Source organism: Meles meles, chromosome 5 (genome assembly GCF_922984935.1).
Source record: "Meles meles chromosome 5, mMelMel3.1 paternal haplotype, whole genome shotgun sequence".
In the NCBI taxonomy this organism is placed as follows: domain Eukaryota; kingdom Metazoa; phylum Chordata; class Mammalia; order Carnivora; family Mustelidae; genus Meles; species Meles meles.
The window spans coordinates 29,189,943-29,202,377 of record NC_060070.1 but is presented as its reverse complement, the minus strand read 5'-3'; positions in this window follow the sequence as shown (position 1 = coordinate 29,202,377).

Genomic DNA, 12,435 nt, shown 5'->3' with positions numbered 1-12,435 from the left:
ACGGGCTTGACATACATCATCTGCTTATATGTGGATTTTTTGATAAATATGATACATACTGTAAATGTATTTTCTCTTCCTTACAATTTTCTTCATATTTTCTTTTCTCTAGCTCACTTTAAGAATACAGTATATAACACATATAACATAAAAATGTGTTAGTTTTTTTTTTTGAGGATTTTATTTACTTATTTGAGAGAGTGAGTACAAGCAGGGAGAGCAGCAGGCAGAGGAAGAGGGAGAAGCAGGCTCCCTGCTGAGCAAGGAGCCTGATGTAGGACTCTATCCCAGGACCCTGGGATCATGACCTGAGCCAGAAGGCAGCCACTTTACCAAGTGAGACACCCAGGTGACCCAAAATATGTGTTAATTGATTATGTTTTCTCTGAGGATTGTAGTCAATAGTAGTCTATTAGTAGTTAAGTTTTAGGGAGTCAAGTTTTACATGTATTTTCAACTACACGGAAGTCCCACATTTATATTTTCATGTAAAGGTAATTATCTTGTTTTAGGGCCAGTATCCAAATACAGTCATATTAGGGTTAGGGCTGTAACATATATATTTTGAGGGACACAATTCAATCCATGTTACACCTTAAAATATATGCCAGAGATATTAAAGGCAAGCTGACCATAGGATTTGCAACATTAGAATAATTTCTACATGGTTTGGGTTTTTTTTTTAATAAATTCTAAATAGTTTCATGTGTAACTATGGACACAAATATTGAATAAAGTTAAAAATTAGTCATTACAATACATAAAGATGTCCTGTACTACTATGTGAGCAGATTCCTGTGTAATAAAGATTGTTACATAGATTTATAAGAGAAAACTGACATGCATTTTTGTTACATTTTAAGATAATTCACTTCAATTAAAATGTAAAGTTATGATTTGGGGATTTTGTTATTTAATACATGTAGGTTATTTCATTAATTCAGAATTGCCAGAGGGGTGCGTGGGTGACAGCTGGTTAAGCATCCAACTCGATTTCAACTCAAGTCAGGGTTATGAGACCAAGCTCTGTGTTGAGGTCTGTGCCACTGGGCATGGCACCTGCTTAAGATTCTTTCTTTCTCCCTTTCCCTCTGACCCTTCTACTGTCTGCTTGTGTGCATGCCCTGTCTTAAAAATAAAAAAAAATTAAAAAAAAATTCAGAATTGCCAGAACAGTTTTATAAAAAACCAAATAACTTTCTGGAGGTGAGTAGGGAAATGGGTGAAATAGGTGAAGGTGTGGGTGAGGGATGGGTGAAATAGGTGAACAGGATTAAGAGTACAATTATCATGATGACCCTGGAGTAACGATGTATAGAGTTTTTGAATCACTGTATTATACACCTGAAACAAATATAACAATGTAGGTTAATATGCTGGAATTAAGTTAAAAACTTAATTTAAATTTTTTTAAAAAATCAATAATTCTGTCTTATTCTCAGATTCTATTTCAGTTTTACTTACCAATGCCCATTTTTCAAATATCTCACCTCCTAAATTTTAGATTTTGCTTATTTACTGCTATTTATTTATTAATTCATTCAAAACACATACCTAATAGATAATAATTTAGAGCTTTTAACAGCCCTGCTATTAAAAAGTCAGAGCTCAACACCCAGTGCTCCATGCACTGGGTGTTGTGCAAAAAGAATGAATACTGTTACACTGAAAAAATAAATAAAATGAAAAAAAAAAAGTCAGAGCTCAAAGTCTCATAGAAAATGAGAATAAGGGAATATATGATTGACTGCCATTTGATCAATACTATGAAAGAGGATAAAGAATGAATAGTAGACATCCTTTAATATATTCAAGGATGACATTAATGAGACAGTAAGCTTAGGCTTAATCATCAAGACCTATGGTTTAATGGGCAGATGAATAGCTTCACATTGGCATGAAGGCTTGAGAAGGATAGCATGATTTGGGAGTCCCAGTAGCATTATGAAGGAAGGACTACAGGATACAATAAAAGGAAGCAGAATGAAATGGGAGATAGTTTCAGTGTTCTGGATAGCATATCCTACTTGATTTTTCTATGCTACTCAAAGTGACAGTTTTCCACCTCAACTTTTTGTGTGGCCAGAATTATGAACTTAATTAGTCTCTACTTGGCTGGGAAATACCTGGATCCTAGATCCTCTAGGCTGTTTGTTCTCTAGCATAACCTGTCTTTAATGTTGAACTATCCTGCACTGCTGCTCACCATGATAGTAAGGGCAAATATAGCCAGAAGTTCAATTACTGTGAAGGAGAGTAATGTGCCTGAGAAGAGGGTTGGAATGTCGGTAGCCTAGAGTCAAAATCTCAGTAAATTCACTCGTCAAAACATAAATTCCAAGAAAATTTGACTTAAATAAATCAAGAAAGATAGGAATGGGTTCTTATTTCCATAAATGTGATTGACAAGAATTAGAACTTATGGTGGTACCTGGGTGACTCAGTTGTTAAGCGTCTGCCGTTGGGTCGGGTTATGACCCCAGGATCCTGGGATTGAGCCCTGCATCAGGCTCCCTGCTCCACAGGAAGCCTGTTTCTCTCTCTCCCACTCCCCCTGCTTGTGTTCCGTCTCTCACTCTCTCTCTCTCTCTCTCTGTCAAATAAATAAATAAAAGAATTAGACTGTATGGATAAATGCATAGGTAATAGAATATTATTCACCCCCAAAAGGAAAAAAAAATCTTTCCGTCTATGATAACATCAATGAAACTGGAGGTCATTATGCCAGTGAAATAAGCCAAATAAAGAAAGATAAAGTTTGTATGATCTCATTTATTTGTGGGATCTAAAAACAAAAACAAAACAAAAAAAGAAAGAAAAAATTTAACTGATAGAAACAGAAAGTAGAATGGTGCTTGCTAGGAAATGAGGCAGAGTGGAAGAAACAGGCAGATGTTGGTCAAAGATACAAACTTTGACTTAAAAACAAACAGTTTTTATCTAACGTACAGCATGGTGATTCTAGTCGATAGTACTGTATAGCATTCTTGAAATTTTCTGAGAGAGTAGATCTTAAGAATTTCACCATATACACCCAAAAATGCAACCCAAAAAGAATGTATGCAAGGTGATAGATGTGTTAATTGACTTGATTGTGGGAACCACTTCACCATATATACATATATCAAATCATCATGTTGTACAATTTAAATATATATAATTTTATCTGCTTAATCAATTCTACCACACTAAAACTGGGGTGGTGGAAAGGACATAAATACAAACTATACAGCTAAAGACTGACACACTTGACTCTAATATATGCACATACATGTTTCTATTCATTTTTGTGTATCTAATACATATATACTATAAAAATACCACATAACTTTGTAAGAGTAGAATTATCCCTAATAACTTTTATCTTAGCAGTGGACTAAAAATTTTTGCCACATATGTGACAAAGTATTAATTACTCTAATATATTTTCAAAACTTATAAAAATAATTAAGAAAAAAAGATAGACAACAAAAAGACAAAGACACAGGATACTTTTGGAAGTATGTGTTAACTTAATTATGGTGATGGTATCACATGGGCCTGCATATGTCCAACTTCATCTAATTGTATGCATTAAATATGTACAGCTTTTGTATATCACTAAAACTCAATAAAGCTGTAAAAGATACATTACACAAAGATATTTCTTAGTTTGGTTTCCCTTGAAAGCAAAGACCAGGAACTTTGGTACAGGCACTGTAGTTGGGAGATAAACTCATGAGATAGGAGTGGGGGAACATGGAAAGGGATACAGGAAGGAAGAGAGGTCAATGTAGAGAGGTCTTAATGAAGCTTGATGCTATGGACAAAGACTCACTACTGTTTGTCTAAGAAGCAAACCAAATGTCTACCAGATTTTTCTATCAAAAAGACAGGAAGCTTGAGGATCCTAATTCTAGCAGTGGTTCTTAAATTCCATTGCAAGCAGATTGGTGCTGAGGATTAACTCAAGCATTTCATGGTAGTGCTTGAGAACAGTCAGAGCAAACTCTGTCTGGTCTTTAGAAAGCCCTGAGTTAGAATACATAAAGTCTATTATTGCAATCTTGAGACTAGCTGCTTGGTGTGTGAGTTTGCACAGAACTGTCCACTAAACTTGCCAGTGTTGAAATCAGAGATGAGTCAAGCAGATGTGACCCATACAAGAGGCATCTTCTACAAATACAAATGAACAATTTTCAGAAGTGTAATCTCAAATAACTAGTGAGAATTTCAAAATAACACTCAATATTTCTATACCTGGTAAAATAAAAATTTTAAACACAAGGAAATAATATTCCACTTCTTCAGAATTAGCTAAAAATAAGATTTGAAACCATCAGTTAAAGGGAACTGTGTAGAAATAGTAACTCTCATGCTCAGATGGTAGAAATTTAAATTGGTATAAGCACTTCTATAAGATTGGAAACAAGAAGCTAAATAGTATAACTTCTGATCAAGCAGTTATCCTTTGAGTATACCTGAAAACTAATCCAAACTACTATCTCCAGAAAAACGTTGTATATTCATAGGATAGAAATAAAAAGTAGCAACTAAAATGAAACAACTTGATTTATATTTAAAATCATAGATTTCAAAATTACAACATGTACAAGAGAAAGTTTTGTAGCACAGAAAACATATCAATGATATGGATTGAAATCCATGTTAAACAGTGATGTATAATGTATAATAATGTTGTAGAAATATGGCCTAGAAGGGCTCTGAAAGGGCCACAAATCCATGATAGTAGAAAGAAGGCTAATAGTGGGGAAATTAGAAAAAAATAGTGGATTTCAAAGTAGTACGTAAAATTTTACATCTTTAATAAAATATAAACTGAATTTTAAAATAAATCAGCATTTGTTCACCTCGGTGGGTCAGTCGGTTAAGCATTTGCCTTTGGCTCAGGTCATGATCTCTGAGTCCTGGGATCAAACACCCCATCGGGCTCTGTGCTCAGCAGGGAGTCTGTTTCTTCCTTTCCCTAGCCCCTTCCCCTGCTCACGCTCTCTTTCTCTCTCAAATAAATAAACAAAATATTTTTTAAAGTTATTTTGATAAACATACATAAATACATGCAAATATGTTTTATTAATTATCTTCCTTTCATTGTTTTTTCTATAACTTCATAATTTATCACCACAGTATCTCTGTTCTACTTAAAAGATATTTACTTCTTAAATAATCCATAATATTTTAATTTATAGGTAATGATGGTAGCATCACTGAATTACCTGATTGACCGTCAACAGACAATTTATTTTTAAATTAGTATCATTCACGTGCAGCTGTTTAAAGAATATCATAATATATCATTCTGGATTTTAACTGCAAATAATAATAAGCATGGTAATATGGTAAGTAGTTTAATCAGAGCCGTAAATCCAGAATCTCTAGCAGACCGAAAAAGTCAGGATAGGAGGCTACGCAGCCAGAAGGAATGTAAAATGGTAAATGCAATATCTACCATGGGAAGGATCTCAGTGCTGTGACATGGTACAGACTCCCAGCTACCATGGGTACAGACTCCCAGCTCATTAGTGAATGCTGATGGCCAAACTTCAGGCACTCTGCTAACTCTGTTAACCCTGAATGCCAGATGTCTTTGCCAAGAGAGTTTGACAGAAAATTGCTTCTATGGCACAGCTTTTTTCCATTTTTGTTAAAATCTATGTCTACCATGGGGTAATGTGTCTAGCAATGCTTATTTCGCATAACTGTGTTCCAATGGTAGTTGAGGATGAGAAAGCAAGTTTGTGGCTTCTGTCTTGGTCAAACAGGATTCAGTGTAGAGAATTTCCTCCTAAATGGGAATGATGTTGAAGAGTTGCTCATGTCCGCACACATCACAAATAAGCATATGATCGAACCTGCTCACTGACCCATATCAACCCCCACATTCTTTAATATTTAGCTTCCAAACAACACACAATGTCCCTGGCTCACATGATGTCACTGTTCTAGAAATCTTCAACTCTACGTTCCTCTTCTCTCCATCCGGCCCTCTGATCCAAGTGACTGACCTTCAGGGACCACAATAGCTCTGTTGTCTGATTTCAGCTTTGGATTAACCAGAGTCCTGGCAGGAGGCCAGGGGGAAAAAGGGTGAGGAAGTGGGTGTTTTTTCTCCTCACTCCTCCCTGTAGGGTGGCCCCAGGTTGGCTCCATCTCTCATTTGAAAGTTGACTCTTTGCATTTGAAACTCTAATGGAACTCAATAGTTTCCTTCTGGGTTCCAGTAATTGCTGCCTTTTTTTCTTCCCTTTGGGTCTGGTGGTGGCATAGTTTCAAAGTACTTACTGTACCATCTCTTGTGGTTTCCCTACATTTTGTCACTTTTTTGACAAATAAGCCCTTTTTTAAGGCACTCCTGGAACAGAGTATGGATGCTGTTTCCTGCTAGCAGACCAATACAGTAATTATAACTATTCCAAAAAAGAGGCTTCCCTCTAACCAAATAACGTAGTCTAATACATTATTGTATCTAGCTTTAATACAGGGTTTTTATTTTGCTGTATTTTCTATTTTATTAAAGTCTCATGTTATATCATAACCTATCAAATAGATTATTAATTTACCAATATTAATAAACTCTCCAGAATGTAAGGGAATAAGAATTTTTTCAAAAAGCTGGTTAAAATGTATAATTGAATGTGACCCAGCAATCTAGACATGTAGGTATATATCATAGCTGTAGTTTCTGTAACCATTCATAAAGCCGTAATTGACAGATAATGCTTCCACTGACCATGCCACTTTCCATTGGTCCTCAGCTAGCTCTGATATCCAGAGTTTTTCACTAATGGATATACTGAACTGTCTTTCCTGAAATAGCTGACATCTGTGTACTTTTCCAAACATAAATTTTATGCAGGTTCTTTGTTCCTTTGATAGAGAATCTTAAGATGACTTATTCAGTCTAGAGAATATGTTGTGGATTGGAGAGGATGGGCAAGAATGAAACTGGGGTCTCAATTAGAACACTTACTACAATAGTCCTAAAGAAAGAAAGAAAAATGAGTTTGGGGGGAGGGAGGATGGCAGTGGAGGTGTGAAAAGTGCACAGTATTGGAAAATATTTTGGAAGGGGCAAAACAGGAATTATTAATGGATTGGGTATAGGAAGAAAAGAGAGAAGGTCAAAGATAACTCTGAGCTATTTAGCTTGTGCATTTGGGTGAATGTTCAGAATATTTGATGAGAGAGGAAAAGTAATGAAAAAAAATATTTGAGCGATGCTACCAAGAAGTCACCCTGAGACAAAATAAATTTGAGATGAATTTTAGGGACACCAGGTAACTACATAGATGTATCAATCTGGAGTTTAAAGAAAGGTTCAAGACTAAGATAAAAGTTCGGGAGTCATCCTCATGTAAATTTTAATCATGCCATGTGACTGGCCTGGATCAATAAGGGAGAAAATAAAAGGGAGAAGGAAGAATGGTACCGAAAAAATCCCCAGGAACCCATACTTGGAATTCAGATAGAGAAGAAATCTTCCAAAGTGTCGGACAAAGACTAGTCACTGAGGTTGGAATAAAAAATCACCCTGAAAGTGTAAGTGATGTTAAAACAGTATTTAAATCAGGGAACAGAGGTGAACTGTATTCAAGAGTTTGAAGGGTAGAGCAGAGGCAAATATTACCAACATTTTTGGTAAAAGTCGATGGCAAGTCAGCTGGGTGAAAGCTGTTCACTTCCATGGGCTGATATAAAGAGAATTTGGGTGATTAGTGAAGACAGTTAACAGCAGATTTATTACTAATAAAGCCAAAATTTTATGGCACCTCTCATGTATGGACCACATGTATACTAACTGTCTTTAGGTGTCTCCAAAGAAAAAATCCATTTATTTTATCTTTTGCATGACTTTTAATATTAATCAAATCACTAACACCACAGAAAAAGGTAAAATGCTAGAAGTTATGTTTTCTTCCTTAAGATTTTTCCTAGCGAAGCTTTGAACATAAGGGTTTATGGAGATTGACGTTTGTTTAAATACATCTACTCAAGTAATGTAGCATTACCCTCATTTCTAACACCATGAGATGCGCTACCACTGTGTATTTTATGCCTTTTTTTTTTTTTTGATGATAATAACAGTTGGCCCTGAAAGCTTGTTTAATGACCTATAACTCCTTCAGAGAAAAATTGCAAATGTTGCACTCAAAACTGCTAAGCTGTTTTTCATATCACATTTGACATTTTAAAATGCTACTGTGTTTTGGAAATAAACCTATTTAAGTAAATTAACCTCCAAATCCTATGTAAAATGTATCTGATGTGTAAAATATAAATTGTAAAAATTATAGTACAGAAAACAAATGTAGCACAAATTTGTCAGCTCATACACCTTTTAAAAAATGTCATTGTGTCATGGTCAGTGTGTCACCTCTGCCCAGAACAACCTCAAACGATTGCGGGTGTGTCAGCAACAGCTCCAAATACCATAAAACTAGTGATAGGTTATAGTATACATTGTTGTCACATATAAAATTTAATAAAATTAATTGAAGTTTTGAGCAAGTTCTCTGAAGTTTTGCAGAAATGAGTATGTAAGAAAAAGGAGAAAACGAGAATACAGGTATGAAAAATTAATATTTTATTCGATGTAATCCAATCACTATTTAACCAGTATGACTGGAGCATAGTGTCATAAAAGACACTTTAGTTTAGTGTACTAAACCCTCTGCCTTAAGAAAAGTGATAATAGGGATGTCTGGGTGGCTCAGTGAATTGTCACGATCATAGGGTCCTGGGATTGAGTCCTGCATCGGACTCCTTGCTCAGCAGAGAACCTGCTTCTCCTGCCTGCTGCTCCCCTGGCTTGTGTTCTCTCTCTCTTTTTCTAACAAATAAATAAATGTTTTTAAAGATTTTATTTATTTATCTGACAGAGAGAGATCACAAGTAGGCAGAGAGGCAGGCAGAGAGAGAGGGGAAAGCAGGCACCCAGCTGAGCAGAGAGCCCAAAACTGGGCTCCAGCCCAGGACCCTGAGATCATGACCTGAGCTGAAGGCAGAGGCTTAACCCACTGAACAACCCAGGCATCCCTAAATAAAAAAAAAAAAAAAAAATTAAAGATTTTATTTATTTATTTGACAGGCAGAGATCACAAGTAGGCCCAGAGGCAGGCAGAGAGAGAGAGAGAGGAGGAAGCAGGCTCCCCGCCGAGCTGAGAGCCCAATGTGGGGCTCGATCCCAGGACCCTGAGATCATGACCTGAGCCGAAGGCAGAGGCCTAACCCTCTGAGCCACCCAGGTGCCCCCCTAAATAAAATTTTTTAAAGAAAAAAAAGAAAAGCAATAGTAGCAAGAGCTTCTCTTTTCCCAATATCCTATAAAACTAAGTAGAACACAATTTTTTTTTTGGTATCTCTATCTATAGACCTGTTCCCCTTTTCAAGCCAATGATGTAACAAAAATGCAAAGAAAAATCTAAGGTTATGTAGTTACTTGGATAAATAACATTAATATGAATAAATATATACATACATATATAAATGCAAATGTTCTTAGTTTAATATTTTTTTGTTCTTAAAAAAGGGTACATAAGGAAAAGACCAAATTTCAAGGAAGAAAACATGTTACTTCTAAAGCTGAGACAAATTTATTGTACCTATGAGATCTATTGTACCGGGTGTTGGCAAATGCTTTTTTTTTTTAAGGTTTTATTTATTTATTTGACAGAGAAAGAGAGAGAGATCACAAGTAGGCAGAGAGAGGGGGGAAGCATGTTCCCCATGAGCAGAGAGCCCAATGCAGGGCTCGATCCCAGGACTCTGAGACCATGACCTGAGCTGAAGGCAGAGGCTTAACCCACTGAGCCACCCAGATGCCCTGGCAAATGCTTTTTAACTAAAGGTACATTATCTTGATAGTTCTTTAATCTTAAAATAAGTTTCTCAGATGTAAAGTAACCTAACAGTAAAATCTCTGGATATGTGCAACATCCTCATTGCTTAAAACAATTCTGAGACTCTTATTAAGACCTAGCTTTAAAATTTAAAGCAATTTCAAAACAGAAATCTTAAAAGAATTGAAACAAAATAATGCACATCTTATATTTGGACATTGTACATTAAAGCCCACAAGATATCACCTACACATATCCATATGATGTTAAAGTAATATGCACAGTCTAATCCATGATTAGACTAATATGCATAATTATAATCCATGGCTTCTGACCATGTTTGTGGTACAAGGAAGAGCCAATACCTTTAATGCTATGTAGTAGAGATAATACAATATTGCACAGAAGGAAAAGTTGTATGTACAATTAGAAGTCTGACAGTGTCTGTTTGAAGTATCTGATGGGTTAACTTACTTCCTTAAACTCAAGAGTGATATTTCTTTTTGGAGGAGTTTTGCAGATACCTGGTTCTTTTGCCTATCCTACTTTTTTTGACAACGTCTATGCCTTCAATATCAGAGTCAGAGAATTCACACTTCCTTTTCTAGTAACAGTTTTTACCTTGTGGACAAAAGCTCTCTTGAGTCTACTTTTCTGTCCAGTTCCAAATGGCATGGACTTCTAAACATCCCCATTAACATCAGCTCTGGCTTCCATGTGATAGTTATGCTCTCTCTCCACTGCCACAGTGTTCTATTTCCCACTTACACCAGCTTTGCAGCAGCCTCAGGACCTTTGGCTCATCCAAAGAAGTGATGTAAATCCAAATTTGAAGTTCTTTTTGTTTTACCTCTGTAAAGAATCTAAGTCTTGAAAACTTGAAATCTAAGTCTTGAAAACCAGATGCAAAGACATGATGTTTGATGTGTCAATTTGAACTACTTCTCAGTGTAGCTGAAGATGACTCTTTCTTTGGAACATCAATTAAGATATTCTAGTTGTTTTAATACACCTTGCTGAATGCTTTCTTTATCTATACCCTATAAATGGTGAATGCTTGGTATACTGTGTCTTACGTACTTCTTCTTGAATACCAAGCTGTAATGCTTTACATTGTTATGGGCATATGGGTGCAGTTTGCCAATGAATTCCGTATCTTCAGCATGTATGTAGCTAGAGTCAAGGCAGTAATAGCATAGGTAGCCTGCAGAGACTGCAAAACATTTAATTATTCTGTTCCAACATGATTTTACTTTCTTCATTTGATCACAGTGACATTTGTTTTTTCAAGTCATGTGTTATTATGGGAAAATTAAAAAAAATTCAACTTCTTCTAAGGGAAACTTTCCCATCAGTATCTTGACGCTTTGTCATATATATTACTTTCAAAAATCTCAAACATCCTATCTAAAATCTCTATTACCACATTATTTTCTTATCTATTCTCTTAATTCTTATTTTTATCCACTTATCTAATCTGGATATTAATACCAAGCAGTTTCTCAACTTCTTTATGCTGGTATATTACCATCCATTTTCTCACACTCTTGACTCAGGAATTGGAACACATTCTTAACTCACACAAACAGCTTGTTGAATACATGTCCTTGTGGGGAGAAGGTGGTTTTGATTGAAATGACAAATCTACTGTTTCTGCTACTGATTTAGGCTCTATATGCTTTTTTTTTTTTTTAGTCCACTTCAGGTATCACAACAACAAAAATGATTAATTTTTTCACCCCATCAGAAACATGTATATGGCACACAGGTTTCTCACTGCTGGTTTCCAACTTTCCCAGAATTCTTACAATCTCATTATTTTATGGTGTCCTTCACTTACTGATTTCTCATTTCTATCTCCATAATCATCTTTTCTTAGTCATATTTTAAAGACAAGATAAAATGGTGTTTCTAAAGGGTTCTAAAGGGTATCTTTTAAAATCTAAGGTTTGTAGTCCCCTAACCCTACCAAAACTGCTTGTAGTACAACCAAAAGAATTCCTATCATGGCAGTGAGCCAGGATATGATGAGATCCCGTCATGCCACAGGCACCAAACCATAGCAGAAACTACCAAGAAGTCTGGGACAGGTTCTGGCTGGCCCCCACTGATATCCAGCCGTCTTGGAATGGCTCATGAAAGACACATCACAGGATGTGTAATAGATTCTAAGCCCTCTCACTAGTCCCAGATTCAGTGCACCGTCACTTTGGTGGTGGTTCTTTACTGACCTTCTACCACCAGGTTAGCAGAGGAGCCTCGTTCCATCCTCCTTTCCTGTCCTCCTTTCCATCCTATCGTTTTGCATAACTCACATTGGGGATATTGGGTGGAGCTAACCCTCTTTACCCTGAAATGAAGCCTTGGGCCATAGTTTCCTTTCCTGGCATGCATATTAAGTATATAGGGAAGCCAGACAATTATTTCTATACAAACTATTCTTTTCACTAAATTTACTAGTTTAATAAATTTGTTTCTAAATCAATACCATTATTTTACAAATATATATGTAAATTATGTATATGTAATTAGAAAAAATGAGTAGCTTTGCTTTTTATATATATATGTATACATATATATACGAACTATAACAAGT